General features: G+C 47.3%; 1 pseudogene; it reads left to right on the top strand.

Annotated features, from left to right (window-relative positions):
* Window positions 1-8,602: 8,602 nt before the first annotated feature.
* The window catches only part of LOC103972732 (pyruvate kinase isozyme G, chloroplastic-like), an 11,093-nt pseudogene continuing 2,086 nt past the window's right edge, over window positions 8,603-17,609 (top strand).

The raw sequence follows: 17,609 nt of genomic DNA, 5'->3' as shown, positions 1-17,609 counted from the left end.
TGGATGCGGCATAGGTCCCGCATTGACTTCGGGTGCACCGCTGCCTTCCTCGAGGGGTCGTTACTGGACTATCTAGCCACTCCCTTTCCTTTTGCGCTCCCCGAGCCCTTGCCTTGGGGAGCAACCCCGAATGACCCTGGGGTGGCACTCTTGTGAGTAACCGAGCTTGCATACATCTTCCGCACCACTATTTTTGCCTTCTTTTGAGGGCGACCCGCTTTCAGAGACCCCGACATCCTTTTTGGTGTGTCCTTTAGTGAGGCACCCCTAGCTCCAGAACCCTCGCCACCCCAAGATGGTGGCGCAGCGGCCTTGGCATGAGGCGTCCTCTTCACAGACTGAAGGTCCACCATCTCTACAAGGAAAAGCCTGGTCGGTCAGATAGCTCAAGACGAGCGGACGATCCGTAATATACAAATAACCATACCCCCAATGGCTGGGCTCAGTTCCGCCTCAACTACCCACTCCTCAGTCATCTTTCCTAATTGTCCGAGAAGAGGATAGGATGCCTCTTAGATGATTCACGTCCATTGTTTCTCCGACAGAGAGCGAGAGGGGGGGGGGGGGGGGGGTGCCGGGATGGTATTATCGATAGCAAGGTATGTAATATCGTACCGTACCGGTGTTTCGAGGTTGGTTCGGTACGGTATGGTACCGGTGTACTGAATAATTTTATATATTTTCTTTATACTATAGCACTGTAGCACTACTACAGTGTAATACTGTAGCACTATAGTGGTACTGGGTGGTCCGCGTACTGATATACCGTCAGACCGGTATGCACTACCTGGTATGGTACCCCATACCATGGTTGATGGTTCGGGAAGTCCATCTAATGCTAAAACTCCACCCCCAACTACAATTGACGAAGAAGAAACAGCTCTTCCAACCTTTGTTGTTGGAAGGAGCGTCGCTGATCTTAAAACCGCTGCAGGCGGTCAGGTAATACCCGCCCCGCCCCTTACACAGACGGAAGCAAGCTAGGAAGAGGATCCTGGTCGGCTCGATCCCAACCCCTCGACACTCTCCAATAAAAGCCACCAGCCAAGAGTTTGGTGCCATCTGGGACAGCGATATGCCCATTTACGGAGGCACTCCCCGATAACGGGATGCAGCCGGAACCGCAATCCCACCTCGAGGGCCCCCACGATCAGCCCGAACCCGTCGGGAAACTGATCGTACCACCGTTGACTAGGCTGAGGGGCGTGAACACCATAGCACTCCAGGATGTGATAACGATCCCGAAGCACCTCAAAAAGTCCTCGGTCACCATCGAGCCCATATCATGCCACGACTTGAGAGTTTCAAGCGCAGTAGAGCTCCCTGTGGCCTCCGAGGGAGCGCTACCGGAGGACACACTGATGACTTCAGCTCGCAGGCCCCTAGAAGAAGAAGATGAAGAAGAGGAAGATGAGGAAGAAGAAGAAGACGAAGATGAAGACGGAGACATCCCGACCTCAAGGTTAGAAGGAAGAAGCCAGGGCGCAGGACGAAGGACTGAGCAAAAGTGATAGCAACTGCTCTGGAAGAAGCTTATAAAGGGCAGGCTACTCCGCTGCGGGACGATGGTTGCGCTTCCCGAGGAGAGAGATGGTCACAGCATTTAAAACCCATCACAACTCCTCGGATTCACCAGATTCACTGGTCTCGGAGCTCCCGCCAGAGGCACCTCGTCACTTGAAATCTCCCGTCAGAAGCCATTCGAAACAAAAAGTTTCTTAACAGGCCCCACGTCGCTCCACTTGGCCCGCCACATGGCGTGGTGACACTCGGGCAAAATCAGACGTGCCGCCCAACGACGCCCCCTAGTCTTCATTCGAGTCGCTCCCGATCAGTTCTCGACTTGTGACTCATTGGCACCAAACCTAAGCCCGAGATCAATCACTCGGCCCACAGGTCTAGTCCTCACCCGAGTCGCTCCAGATCGGTTCCCGACTTGCGACTCGTCAGCACCGTACCTGAGCCCGAGATTAGTCACTCGGCCCACAGGTCCAGTCCTCGCATGAGTCGCTCCATATCGGTTCCCGACTTGTGACTCGTCGGCACCAAACTTGAGCCCGAGGTCAGTCACTTGGCCCACAGGTCCAGTCCTCACCCGAGTCACTCCAGATCGTTCCCGACTAGTGACTCATCGGTACCAAACCTGAGCCCGAGATCAGTCACTCGGCCCACAGGTCCAGTCCTTGCCCGAGTCGCTCCAGATCAGTTCTCGACTTATGACTCGTCAGCACCAAACCTAAGCCTGAGATCAGTCACTCGGCCCACAGGTCCAGTCCTTGCCCGAGTCACTCCAAATCGGTTCCCGACTTGTGACTCGTCGGTACCAAACCTGAGCCCGAGATTAGTCACTCGGCCCACAGGTCCAGTCCTTGCCCGAGTCACGCCAGATCGGTTCCCGACTTGCGACTCGTCGACACCAAACCTAAGCCTGAGATTAGTCACTCGACCCACAGGTCCAATCCTTGCCTAGGTCACTCTAGATCGGTTCCCGACTTGTGACTCGTTGGCACCAAACATAAATCCGAGATCAATTACTTGGCCAACAAGCCATCGACTCCCAGCTCACAGAGTTCGGTCTCCCGACCAGCGACTCGCCAACATCATCCTACATAGGCCCAGCCACCCGACTGACAGCGTAGAATTATTCCCAAAGCACAGGGCGTCGCCCTCGAACTACCTCATGACAAGCCAATCCAGCTTCCCCCGTGAGCAATCAACACAACCGTGGCATTCTAACCTAGGCGCACCTCTCGCCCCCTCAAGGACCCCATGGCATGCCTCGATGGGGGGAGAAGTGATAAGGTATACTTCGGGCCCAGGCCACGTCATAATCGATGCCACACCACGCCATAGCCAAGTCAGCAAGAGAAGCACCCCCACACACTAAGCTAACAACTGTACTAAGATGCCACTCGGTATGTCCCATCCCGGTAAGCCCGGGACGACCCCGCATTGTCACGGACAAACTTCTAAACAAGATGTTTGATGTAATGCTTATGTATGTCCATGTCTTTTGGCATGTTCATGCCTTGTACAGTATGTAGAGGGGCGGTCGAAGGCTTAATAGTCTCATTTTAGTTAGGTTGGTGGCCTCTTTAGGCTTATAAATAAAGGTTGTGTCATGTGGACACGTGTTGAGATTTTTGATCTATAATGGACCATTTTACCCCTTTATTGTGCAACTATTCAGAGCTTATAAAGTCTGTTTGTAATTTGCATTGTCTATGAAGTGTTTTTTGGAGATGTTTGCTTGTGGATCCCGATTGAGGCATTCTCTCTAACCCGTTCTCTCTTTTGTTGGTCCTAAGGGACAATGGGAGGCTTCGGGGAGGCTGACCTTTGCGGACGGACACGCAAGGGTGCCGCACGACTTAGGCAAAACCAGCTAAGTCCATGACAGATGGTATCAGAGCGGGACAACCACTCATAGAAATACTTAGCATGCAAACGTGGGGGACCTAGCGGGGCTGCGTTGAGGGCAATCAGCACACGCGCGACCGTTTGGGGGAAAACGGGCATGGAGATGTAGGGAAAAGGAGTCGCTCGGAGGAGCGGGCATCTGACATTGGCATTCAGAGGAATGGCCAACCCTTTACGTAAGAGGCACCACGAGAACAGGCAAGCTTGGAAGAATGTGGAGCGCACAAAGGTTGGGATGGTTGAGTTTGAGCTACGACTCAACGTTGACAACTATACTTGATGGTGCTCAAGACAAGCGAGGCGCTTGGTAAAGGATGAGCCCATGCAAGATTGAATGAGTTGCTCAACGACCAAAAGTGTTATGCAAAGCTCACAGAGGTGAGGGGAATTGCTAACTCGAAGAATTTGGTACTCATGCATGGGCTTGTATGCGTACGATGGAATGTTCGTGGCCATCCCAAGGCGACCAAAACTCGGCGCCATGGAGCATTGAAACTTTCTCTTTGGCATATGAAGGATACGTCCGTAGGAAGCTCAAGTTCAGCATGTTGCTAGGCCTTGAGTGGTGCAGCGGGGGCTGTATTGACGTGGAGTCGCAATCTAGCAAGTGCGTTTGCAGGATGCAGAATAATGCATAGTTTGTTCAGCAGATCGGAGTAGTCTAAGGGGATGGTGGTCTCCGAAACGAAGAGAGATATTGCTCCAATGGAACAGTTACCCAAGAGGGATAAGTCCCGGCTCTCCAAAGGGAAAATCATATGGGACGGACCTCACAAGTTAAGGAGGAGTACCTCAACAAACAACAACTCCATGAAGCTCAATGGACTGAGCAAGCAGCAAGGAGTCATTGCATGATCTCGCTCGAGAGAATGCATTGGTGGATGCATTGCGAGATCAAGTGGGGGAGCGACCCAAAGCAACCCAAATGAAGGCACACTTGGAGTCGATATGGAGATCGGACTCAAGGGAGGGCTGACCCATGGAATGGTGGGCGCGAGGGCCACCATCGACACAATGCAAAATCGAGGAGCGGAGCAATTTGGGTGTAACTTGGCGAAGTACCCAAGCCACATGAAAAGAGCCAGCATAGAAGTTGGAACATGGAGCGGAGGCACAGTGCTTTCCTTAGACAGAGGTTAAGGACATGAACTCTTGCAGAGGCAAGAGTAGAATCATGTTGTTCCATGGGTCCTTCATTCTGACAGAGCGAACTCATCTTGCATGGTGCCAAAGACGAAAGGAGCTTCTGGGCACATGCACCTTATCTCGGAGAAGCATTTGATGGAGGAACTAAGGCGACTCAATTTGTGGAGGCGAAATTGGGTTCAGAAGGCCTTAGCACGGGGCAAGATAACTCAGAGATGGGTACTCTTGAAGAATATGCCACAGTGTTGTCATTCAAGTTGCCATGAAGGAAGCGATGCACAGCAGAGATTGTGCTGGTAGGGGCAGAGGCCCAGGATCTAGACAATGGTGCACAAATTACAGTGAAGTCGGCGGACTTCGAGAGCTACTAGGCGACGGACTGTCCTAGAGCGGTGCTTCATCTAGGTGTGACCCAATAGTGGGTGGATGAAGGTCGATTACCAAAGGAACGAACAAAATCGAAGGTGGAAGTGACCCTGCGATGTATTGGCAGAGGCCACACATGGAGGGTTCACAATTCGAGTTTATTCCACAAGGATTAGAATGCAATGGAGATGTCACCAGGAGGCGACATGGTGCAGCGGATCGTGGTGAAACAGTTCGTGGCAATGCGATACACACGACATAGTCCTATGAGGGACTAGATCATATGGAGGTATGATCGGGAGCTATTGGAAGCTCCACTTCGGTGAATAACACGATGGCAAGAAGGGCTATGGATTCAAGGAGTGAAGGCCATGGTACCGCAGAGGCGGGTCTTCCGTGCGTCTATCGAATTTTGCATCAGATGAAAACCTTGGTCATCAGCATATGGGGGCTGGGTTCCACCAAGGGAAAAGTTCGAATGCAAGTACCAGTGAGTTTCATGGGAGGGACTTGATCATGCAGAGGTATGATCGAAGCAGCTGGAGAGTTGGACTGCTCCAGAGCTCATATTCGCTTAAGGGAGCCCGACAAGTCAGAGGACAAGGTCGAGTAAGCGAACGTTGCTACCAAGGAAGCTAAGGAGAACAGAATCAGTGCAAACCCTATATTGCGATGGCAGAGGCCATGTATGGGAGTTGCAGTCTGTCTTTCCATCGACCAAAGGAGAGCTACTTGGAGAACACGAATGTGTTGAAGTAGGGGGTCGAAAGGGGCGAGGAAGCGACGACGAGTCCAGAGGGACTTAGCTACCCAAAATCAAGCATCAGTTAAAATGTAGGTGGACTCAAAGGAGTGCCACGGAGACATATCTACTGATCGTGAAAAAAAGGGATGCAGATGCGAGGCGACGGATAGTAGGGCCATGGGCATGGCAGCGCCATGGTACTATAGAGGTGGGACTTCCGTGAAAGTCATTGATCCCTTGCTCTCATGGAGGGAGAGCGCTTGGTCGTGAAAGGGGCCGAGGAGGTGGAGCATGCAGAGGCAATCTCCAGGTACCGAGACAAGGCTGAAGGGTAGAGGCCGAGGAACTTTATAAGACCGGTGTCATTGAGCTTCTCATCAAGATAGCCGAAAGTGAAGGACTTCGGGTCATGCAAGAGTGCATAACCAAGGAACGAAGCAGGCAGTATGTGGTGCTGTACCTTTGCTACTCAGTGGAGTAGGCGGCAGGGTTGATGGAGAAGACGGTATAATCCCAGAGGCGACCAAACCTATGAGAGAATTACTCCAAGTTGGGGTAAAAACTTCCTGCATTCCAGAAGTTCGATGGCATTGAGAAGGTGAATCACAGTAACTAACTCAACGCAAGGAGTGCAAACACTTCAAGTGCTTCAGAAGTGTGAGCAAAGAGTAGGCGAAGGCTAGTAACCAACTCGATGCATGGAGTACAACCTGGAGGAGGCGGGCGAAGTCAAGTAACCTTTGCCTTCTCAACCCTTAAGAGAATGGGCGAAACCGAGTACCCCAATTCTCTTATCTATCAAGCAGAGGAGCTCTACACAAGTTCAAAGACCCTTCGAAGATAATGGAAGACAATAGTTGTCAAATCCTCACCAACGGTGATCAGTGCTACTGAGAGTAGATTGTCCGCTTCATTTCCCAACGAAATGCCAATCGAAAGCGGAAGTGATGGGAACCTACTTGGATGTGGCAACTAAGTGAAAGAAGAGTCAATGAGCAAATTTTGTGGAGGAAGGACCCAAAACTTCAGAAGTTTGCGAGACGATGCTCGTTAAAGCTCCAACAAGCATCCACCCAGTTCAAGCAACATGAGGAATTTGAGAGACTAGCACAGTAAAGATAGTCTTTTCCTTCATCTGGGGGATCCACAGGAATCAACAATGATCAACACAACTCAGCCAACCCCACACCAGAGTCAGAGTCATTGATGAGTTGAAGCAGCATGGCGGATTAAAGGTTCGACTACTCAAAAAAACAGCAGCGGAGAGCAGCTAGGAGCCAAGAGGCGCATTATAGCTGGAGCAGAAGATTGAAGACTCAATAAAGGCGAGGAGTTGCAGTGTTGACAAAGGCTTCAACGAGGACGTCGAAGGAATAAGTGGGGGAGAATGTCACGGACAAACTTCTAAACAAGATGTTTGATGTAATGCTTATGTATGTCCATGTCTTTTGGCATGTTCATGTCTTGTACAACATGTAGAGGGGCGGCCGAAGGCTTAATAGTCCCATTTTAGTTAGGTTGGTGGCCTCTTTAGGCTTGTAAATAAAGGTTGTGTCATGTGGACACGTGTGAGAGATTTTCGATCTGTAATGGACCATTTTACCCCTTTGTTGTGCAACTATTCAGAGCTTGTAAAGTCTGTTTGTAATTTGCATTGTCTATGAAGTGTTTTTCGGAGATGTTTGCTTGTAGATCCCGATTGAGGCGTTCTCTCTAACCCGTTCTCTCTTTTGTTGGTCTTAAGGGACAATGGGAGGCTTCGGGGAGGCTGACCTTTGCAGACGGACACGCAAGGGTGCCACACGACTTAGGCAAAACCAGTTAAGTCCGTGACAGCATGGCGCCATTCCTCACGTCCCGGGACGGTGATCGCACAAAGGTACCATCTCATCCCTCAAGGATCGGTCGCCACGCCAAACCCACGTACGACCGACCCTCGTACAGTAGTATAAAAGCCCCTGGCTGGCATCCGGCCCAGGGGAGAGAAAAAAAAGTGGCAGAAAGCAGAACCCCACACTGACTTACTTGTCGCAAGACCACAGTCAGGAACCACCCGGCGGGACCTTTTGTGCAAGAAAGCAGCAACGTCCGATGCGAGGCCATCTCGATCGATAGAGGCATCCTTCCTCACGACGCGCCAATCAGCATCCCAACGAAGAGACGTCAATCAATATTGCGATGCCAACACACCGACTAGAGGGCTCGACCGACTCTGGCATCCAGCTCAGCCGACCGAAGACTCCTGACATTGTCCCGTGGACCAGGCCTTGCTGACTCACCAGTCACGATGCATCAGTTCATCAATAACCAGAATACTGATTTGAAGCAACTCCTGCTCCGGCGTTATCACCAGATCAGTCACCGGACTCTGATGAAGGTCTTGTGGATACGCTGGTCATCTTCCCGATATGGTCGCCCAGGTATTCAGTATCGATCGTCGATTTGATAAAAGTGGGCTTACCTGCATCGATACTGACAGAGAATACCGTTCCGCCATCCCATGGGTAATAACTCTATTCCACGTCACTCCCAGCATGTTCGCCATGACATCAGCAGGTTGATGTGGGTTGCGAGACGAGTAAGATGTGTTCCCGGTGCCAGAGAAGCCGCCCCCACAGTTCGTGTGCGCGTACCCGAGGCGACTGCTCGCTATCGTCGTTGGAGTCTCTCTCTCTCTCCCATTTTGACGCATTCATCCGGCTCGCCGCTGGTCGCTCTAGGTTGGCCACGACGCGCGGGCAGCGCGGGCCGCGCGCCGGCCTCACTAGATTGCTTCTGACCATTTCATCGCCGCCAAAACCTCAACTTTAGTCCATATCTATAATTAAAGCGTCAACTCTTCACCCAAGAACTCTTATCTGCTGCTGCTGCTGCTGCCGCCGCCGCCTTTCTTTCTCTTCCTCTGTTCTTCACTTGGAAGTGTCTATGGCAATAGCGGCGGAGATCGGCAGTGCTGCGGTAGGAATCCCGCAGGAGAGTGCTGGCCTGGTCTCGTCGCGGCATGTCGGCCAGGGTTTTGTTAGAACGGGTTGGGGTTTTCGACCGGCACATCAGCAGAGTGTTGCGGTGAGATCCATAGGGATCACGGAAAGGAGCGTTCGGGCACTGCAATCTGAAGTCTCCAATAGCCGCCATCTCAACTCGGTGATTTGAACTTAGCTTCGTTTTTCCAGTTGGAACATGATTCATTTCTTAAATGATTCATGATTCATTGAAGATATCATTCTTTTAATTATATTAATATGATGTATAATTGATGAGGTTTAATGGGATGGATTTAGTCAGTTGGGTGAGTAAAGATGGGATCTTTGCATCTCGATGAAGAACTGAACACACAGCATAAGATTGTGATGGTAGTTTCTAAAAAATTTCACATGTAAAGATGTCTCTGTAAGCAAAATTCTTTGTCAAAATGTGGGGCATTGTAGCTTCTAATGTGAGAATATGAATATTGGATACTGTTTTTAAGTGGTTGAGAAATGTGAAGTGCGATGGAGTTATCCCCAAAAGCAGTGAATTTATGGACGCAATACTTTCTATAAGTGATAAATATATTCTGCAATTTTAGAAATATCTGTCATCTTATTTGTATACAGTATCTGAACATTAACTGAAGGAATTTACTCTTACGAGCTTCAGTCAGGCACATCGAAAGAGAGGGAGACGGTGATAGCATCAAATCCTTGCAGGAAAACAAAGACAGTTTGCACAATTGGTCCCTCGTGTAATACGCTTGATATGATATGGAAACTGGCAGAAGCAGGAATGAATGTTGCAAGGCTCAATATGTCTCACGGGGATCACGAATCACATCAGAAGATTATTGATTTGGTCAAAGAATACAATGCTCAATCCAAGGACAATGTTATTGCAATAATGCTGGACACAAAGGTATGCTTGCTGCTTGAAGACTTCACCAGATCCTTAGAATTGATCTCTCCAGGTGCACTTTAAAAAATTACGACATGAGTTTTATCTATAACCTTCTCTTGACTTGACTCGGTATAGATATCCGCAGAACATAATTTATATTTGATCTTGTCTACTTTTGTTCAGACCCACAATCATCTCGATTATCTGCCTACTGAAATAACTGTGAAATGATGAATATCTACATGACTTTCTGAGAACCTGAAAGAGAAAAAAATTAAGCAATAATGAGTTGAATGAGGCCATCTAGAAGTCGTAAGATGCCGCTTTGAAAGCCGAGGTGCAGGTTGGCCAATCAACCTGCATGTTTTCCTTCTGCCAAAAACTTGTCTATTTCTTTGTAGTTGTCTTGTACATGTCTGGTTGCTCTGCAAAATTTTCAGGTGCATTTTGAGCTCATTTGGGCATAGGTAGGGCCCATGTTGTTCATTTTTCTCACCATCACTATTTGACAAGAGGTGAAAGCTATGCTGGAATGAAACACAGTGTTTTCATCTAATGGACACAACTTTAATATATAAAGTATCCAAGCTAGCTGTTCTAATGCTCAGTTGTTGATTAAAATTGGTATCTGATATAAGGATTGAAATATCGTGCCGTATTGGAGTTTCGATATTTGCTCGGTATGGTACGATACTATATACTGAGAGGTATACAGTTCTGTCACGGACTTAGCTGGTTTTGGCTAAGTCGTGCGGTACCCTTGCGTGTCCGTCCGCAAAGGTCAGCCTCCCCGAAACCTCCCATTGTCCCTTAGGACCAACAAAAGAGAGAACGGGTTAGAGAGAACGCCTCAATCGGGATCCACAAGCAAACATCTCCGAAAAACACTTCATAGACAATGCAAATTACAAACAGACTTTACAAGCTCTGAACAGTTACACAACAAAGGGTAAAATGGTCCATTACAGACCGAAAATCTCTCGTACGTGTCCACATGATACAACCTTTATTTACAAGCCTAAAGATGCCACCAACCCAACTAAAATGGAACTATTAAGCCTTCGGCCGCCCCTCTACATGCTGTACAAGGTATGAACATGCCAAAAGACACGGACATACATAAGCATTACATCAAACATCTTGTTTAGAAGGTTGTCCGTGACATTCTCCCTCACTTATTCCTTCGACGTCCTCGTTGAAGCCTTTGTCGACACTACAACTCCTCACCTTTGCTGAGTCTTCAATCTTCTGCTCCAGCTACAATGCGTCTCTTGGCTCCTAGCTGCTCTCCGCTGCTGTTTTTGAGTAGTCGAACCTTTGATCCGCCATGCTGCTTCAACTCACTAATGACTTGACTCTGGTGTGGGGTTGGCTGAGTTGTGTTGATCATTGTTGATTCCTGCGGATCCCCTAGATGAAGGAAAAGACTATCCTTACTGCGCCAGTCTCTCAAATGCCTCATGCTACTTGAACTGGGTGGATGCTTGTTGGAGCTTTTAACGAGCATCGTCTCGCAAACTTCTGAAGTTTTGGGTCATTCCTCCACAAAATTTGCTCATTGACTCTTCTTTCACTTAGTTGTCACATCCAAGTAGGTTCACATCACTTCTGCTTTCGATTGGCATTTCGTTGGGAAATGAAGAGGACAATCTACTCTCAGTAGCACTGATCACCGTTGGTGAGGATTTGACAACTATTATCTTCCATTATCTTCGAAGGGTCTTTGAACTTGTGCAGAGCTCCTCTATTGGATAGATAAGAGAATTGGGGTACTCGGTTTCGCCCATTCTCTTAAGGGTTGAGAAGGCAAAGGTTACTTGACTTCGCCCGCCTCCTCCAAGTTGTACTCCATGCATCGAGCTGGTTACTAGCCTTCGCCTGCTTTTTGCTCACACTTCTGAAGCACTTGAAGTGTTTGCACTCCTTGCGTTGAGTTAGTTACTGTGATTCACCTTCTCAATGCCATCGAACTTCTGGAATGCAGGAAGTTTTCACCCCAACTTGGAGTAATTCTCTCATAGGTTTGGTCGCCTCTGGGATTGTACTGTCTTCTCCATCAACCCTGCCGCCTACTCCTCTGAGTAGCAAAGGTACAGCACCGCGTACTGCCTGCTTCGTTCCTTGGTTATGCACTCTTGCATGACCCGAAGTCCTTCACTTTCGGCTATCTTGATGAGAAGCACATTGACACCAGTCTTACGAAGTTCTTCGGCCTCTGCCCTTCAGCCTTGTCTCGGTACTTGGAGATTGCCTCTGCATTCTCCACCTCCTTGGCCCCTTTCACGGCCAAGCGCTCTCCCTCCATGAGAGCAAGGGATTAATGACTTTCACGGAAGTCCCGCCTCTGCGGTACCATGGCGCTACCATGCCCATGGCCCTACTATCCGTCGCCTCGCATCTGTATCCCTTTTCTTCACAATCAGTAGATATGCCTCTGTGGCACTCCTTCGAGTCCACCTCCATTCTAACTGATGCTTGGTTTTGGGTAGCTAAGTCCCTCTGGACTCGTCGTTGCTTCCTCGCCCCTTTCGACCCCTTGCTTCAACACCTCTGTGTTCTCCAAGCAGTCTATTTGGTCGATGGAAAGACAGACTGCAACTCCCATGCATGGCCTCTGCCATCACGTTGTAGGGTTTACACCGATTCTGTTCTCCTTAGCTTCCTTGGTAGCAACGTTCGCTTACTCGGCCTTGTCCTCTGACTTGCCGGGCTCCCTTAAGCGAATATGAGCTCTGGAGCAGTCCAACTCTCCAGCTGCCTCGATCATACCTCTGCATGATCAAGTCCCTCCCATGGAACTCACTGGTACTTGCATTCGAACTTTTCCCTTGGTGGAACCCAGCTCCCATATGCTGATGACCAAGGTTTTCATCCGATGCAAAATTCGATGCACGCACGGAAGACCCGCCTCTGCGGTACCATGGCCTTCACTCCTTGAATCCATATCCCTTCTTGCCGTCGTGTTGTTCACCGAAGTGGAGCTTCCAGTAGCTCCCGATCATACCTCCATATGATCTAGTCCCTCCCGGGACTATGTCGTGTGTATCGCATTGCCACAAACTATTCCACCACGATCCGCTGCACCATGTCGCCTCCTAGTGACATCTCCATTGCATTTTGATCCTTGTGGAATAAACTCGAATTGTGAACCCTCCATGTATGGCCTCTGCCAATACATCGCAGGGTCTCTTCCACCTTCGATTTTGTTCACTCCTTTGACAATCGACCTTCATCCACCCACTCTTGGGTCACACCTAGATGAAGCACTGCTCTAGGACAGTCCGTCGCCTAGTAGCTCCCGAAGTCCACCGACTTCACTGTAATTTGTGCACCATTGTCTAGATCCTGGGCCTCTGCCCCTACCAGCACAATCTCTACTGCGCACCGCTTCCTTCATAGCAACTTGAATGGCAACACTGTGGCATATTCTTCAAGAGTACCCACCTCTAAGTCCTCTTGCCCTGTGCTAAGGCCTTCTTAACCCAATTTCGCCTCCGCAAATTGAGTCACCTTAGTTCCTCCATCAAATGCTTCTCCGAGATAAGGTGCATGTGCCCAGAAGCTCCTTTTGCCTTTGGCACCATGCAAGATGAGTCCGCTCTGTCAGAATGAAGAACCCATGGAACAACATGATTCTACTCGTGCCTCTGCAAGAGTTCATGTCCATGACCTCTGTCTAAGGAAAGCACTGTGCCTCCGCTCCATGTTCCAACTTCTATGCTGGCTCCCTTCATGCGGCTTGGGTACTTCGCCAAGTTACTCCCAAGTTGCTCCGCTCCTCATTTTTGCATTGAGTCGATGGTGGCCCTCGCACCCACCATACCACGGGTCAGCCCTCCCTTGAGTCCGATCTCCACATCGACTCCAAGTGTGCCTTCATTTAAGTTGCTTTGGGTCGCTCCCCCACTTGATCTCGCAATGCATCCACCAATGCATTCTCTCAAGCGAGATCATGCGACGACTCCTCGCCGCTTGCTCAGTCCATTGAGCTTCGTGGAGTCGTTGTTTATTGAGGTACTCCTCCTCAACATGTGAGGTCCGTCTCACATGATTCTCCCTCTGGAGAGCTGGGACTTATCCCTCCTGGATAACCGTCCCATTGGAGCAACATCTCTCTTCGTTTCGGAGACCACCATCCCCTTGGACTACTCCGATCTGCTGAACAAACTGTGCATTGTTCTGCCTCCTGCAAACGCACTTGCTAGATTGCGACTCCACGTCAATACAGCCCCCGCTGCACCACTCAAGGCCTAGCAACATGCTGAACTCGTTGCACACTTCAGCCTTTTACGGACGTATCCTTCACATGCCGAAGAGAAAGTTTAAATGCTCCATGGTGCCGAGTTTCGGTCGCCCTGGGATGGCTACGAACATTCCATCGTCCGCATACAAGCCCATGCATGAGTACCAAATTCTTCGAGTTAGCAATTCCCCTCACCTCTGTGAGCTTTGCATAACTCTTTTGGTCGTTGAGCAACTCATTCCACCTTGCATGGTCTCATCTTTTACCAAGCGCCTCGCTTGTCTTGAGCACCATCAAGTATAGTTGTCAATGTTGAGCCGTAGCTCAAACTTAGCCATCCCAACCTTTGTGCGCTCCACATTCTTCCAAGCTTGCCTGTTCTCGTGGTGCCTCTTGCGCGAAGGGTTGGCCATTCCTCTAAAAGCCAATGTCAGATGCCCGCTCCTCCGAGCGACTCCTTTTCCCTACATCTCCATGCCCGTTTTCCCCCAAACGGTCGCGCGTGTGCTAATTGCCCTTAATGCAGCCCCGCTAGGTCCCCCACATTTGCATGCTAAGTGTTTCTATGAGTGCTTGTCCCACTCTGATACCATCTGTCACGGACTTAGCTGGTTTTGCCTAAGTCGTGCGGCACCCTTGCGTGTCCGTCCGCAAAGGTCAGCCTCCCCGAAGCCTCCCATTGTCCCTTAGGACCAATAAAAGAGAGAACGGGTTAGAGAGAACGCCTCAATCGGGATCCACAAGCAAACATCTCTGAAAAACACTTCATAGACAATGCAAATTACAACAGACTTTACAAGCTCTGAACAGTTGCACAACAAAAGGTAAAATGGTCCATTACAGACCGAAAATCTCTCGCACGTGTCTACATGACACAACCTTTATTTACAAGCCTAAAGAGACCACCAACCCAACTAAAATGGGACTATTAAGCCTTCGGCCGCCCCTCTACATGCTGTACAAGGTATGAACATGCCGAAAGACACGGACATACATAAGCATTACATCAAACATCTTGTTTAGAAGTTTGTCCGTGACAGTTCGGTATATATATATATATATATATATTCGGCGACGTCGCCTCTCTCCTCTTCCCAAGCGGGGGGCGATGTCTGCGACATCGCCTCTCTCTCTCTCTATATATATATATATATATATAAGTAAAAAAATCTTATATATATTTATATATATATAAAAAGAATTTTTCAGTGCCGAGGCGACGTGACGTCGCCTTTTTCCGCCTAGGGAGAAAAAGGCGATGTCACCTAGACGACGTCGCCGAGGCGACGTTGCATATTTATATAATATATATATTATAATATATATTATATATAATATATATATTATATATATAATACCGCTCGGTACGGGCGGTATTATTCAAAATTGTAATCCTTGATTTGATACTTGCTTGAAAGTTAATTTAGCTATTCCCATGCTTGTTGAGGTTGGATAGTCAATGCCTCTGTGCATACGTTTCTAGTTTCAACGTCTAAATATTCCACAGATTTTGACTTATTCTGTCCCAAAGGTAGTTGCAGTTGATGTACCCTACCTGGTCCTAGAAAGAATGCCTTAACGATGTTATAGATTTTGCTTGTTGATTATGGTTAATGAATATTACTTGGACTTGGAACTTTGTGCCATGCCAGAAGAAGACTGAATGCTCAATTTTCTGCACCTCTTTCTGTGACTACCTAAAGTTGATCAAATCATTGGATTAGTAAATCTGCTGTATTTTTTGTATTTATTTGGTTAGACCAGAACGGCAGTGCTTGTGGATAGAGTAGCTAAGTAGGTTATGCTAAAAATTACAATAAATTTACCAAATTAACTTGCACTTTTTTATTCCGCATGCATTCCCTGTTTTTTTTTTCCTACTCCTTTTTTCCTACTTTTTAGTTTCATCCTATTTCAAATGAGTATTATGTGGCATGAAAAACTAAGTGATTGTCAACACTTCATAGGGCCAAGATGTGTGCTGTGAATAGTATGCAGAAAATTCTAATGTCCATTGTATTTGTTTATGTTGCTTCAACTGTTTTAACCTCACCAATCATGAACTTCTTATTCACCAAACTTCTTCCTAGATATAGGGCTACTCAACCTATCTGCATATGAAGATCAAGAGATATTATATGACCAGTAAAAGTCTGTGACGATTTCCTCCTAATATGGGGTGTTTGGTTTCATTGATGCTAATTTGTCTTGGTTATTCCTTGAAACTAACATTCACAAAAGAAAGTTATGTCTGATCTACTACTCTGCTGATATAGGGTCCTGAGGTAAGAAGTGGAGACGTCGCTCAGCCTATCTTGCTAAAGGAAGGCCAGGTGTTCAACCTTACTATCAAAAGGGGGGTCAGTTCTGATGATACAGTCATTGTAAACTATGATGACTTTGTGAATGATGTTGAAGTTGGTGACATTCTTTTGGTTGATGGTAAGTGCATATAATTTTTAAATGAATCTTGGTTTCAACATCTTTGGAAATGTTTGTAAATGGACTTTATGAATGCATTGCTAATTGCAAAGCATACAAGTGGAAACTAATTTCTCAGATGTCAAACTTTTGGTGGAATTAAGGTGGCCTCTCATAAGCATTACTTGGACACACTTGTCATAGAGTTTGTGTTGATCATATATCCACAAGTCAATATGCAAGTAGTGACCCAGAAAATTTTTGAACTTTGGATCTCTAAATCTGTAGTTTTTCAATTACAAACAATCATTACAACAGGTTTGTAGTGGCTAATTAATTTTCTTTTCAGTTATCTTCATGTTTATCTAACAATCAAAAATTTTTTATTACTTGTCCCAAGATCTGTATCTTCTCTTCTTGATTGATTGGATACTCATGTGGGTGTCTAGTTTATCATGTCTTTGTCCATGGATCTATATAGTATTAATTCATATGGACCACCGTGTATAACATGATCAATGTGAGAATACGATTCAACAAGTTTCTTTTTGGTTGTCAATTTAGGCATATCACAGACTTCCCTGGTGTTGTTTTAGGGGGAATGATGTCACTAGCTGTAAGGTCAAAAACTGCTGATACTGTCAAATGCAAAGTAATAGATGGTGGAGAACTGAAATCAAGGCGTCATTTAAATGTGAGGGGCAAGAGTGCTACACTTCCATCCATTACAGGTTGTTTTTCTCCTTATGTTGTTTAAGGATCTAGATAATTCTTTTCCAACCGAGAATTTTCATTGGAAATATATCTTGATTGTTTTCGTATATGTTTGATCTTTCTGTAGAAAAGGATTGGGAAGACATCAAGTTTGGTGTGGACAATCAAGTTGATTTTTATGCAGTTTCATTTGTAAAAGATGCTAAAGTAAATACATGAATTGAAAGACTATCTGAAAAGTAAAACTCTGGCCTTATGCTTCAGGCAAAGCCGTTCCCTTGGTTGATTCATTATATATTAATTAAATCTTATTTTGTTGTCTTGTTGTGTTTTAAGGTTGCAATGCAGATATACACGTCATCCCTAAAATAGAAAGTGCTGATTCAATTCCAAATCTTCAATCAATTATTTCTGCTTCAGATGGGGTAAGACATTTTTGTTGCTCATCCAGTCGATCAGAAAGTTTATGTCAATAATAGATTGACTCACCTGAAACTCAGTTAGTGGTTTCTTAGCCATCATCTGACCACTTGCAGTTCTTTTCTTTTGGGCTTGGATTTTGAACATTTTAAGTTATTCGACCTATTCTCAACTTCATGTTTTAACCATACATCTTGAAACATTTGTAGGCAATGGTGGCTCGTGGAGACCTCGGTGCTGAACTTCCAATTGAGGATGTTC

The sequence above is a fragment of the Musa acuminata genome, chromosome BXJ2-5 (assembly GCF_036884655.1).
Source record: "Musa acuminata AAA Group cultivar baxijiao chromosome BXJ2-5, Cavendish_Baxijiao_AAA, whole genome shotgun sequence".
NCBI classification, from domain to species: Eukaryota; Viridiplantae; Streptophyta; class Magnoliopsida; order Zingiberales; family Musaceae; genus Musa; species Musa acuminata.
Note: the sequence above shows the minus strand (reverse complement) of the source record. Positions and strands in the feature narration are given on the sequence as shown.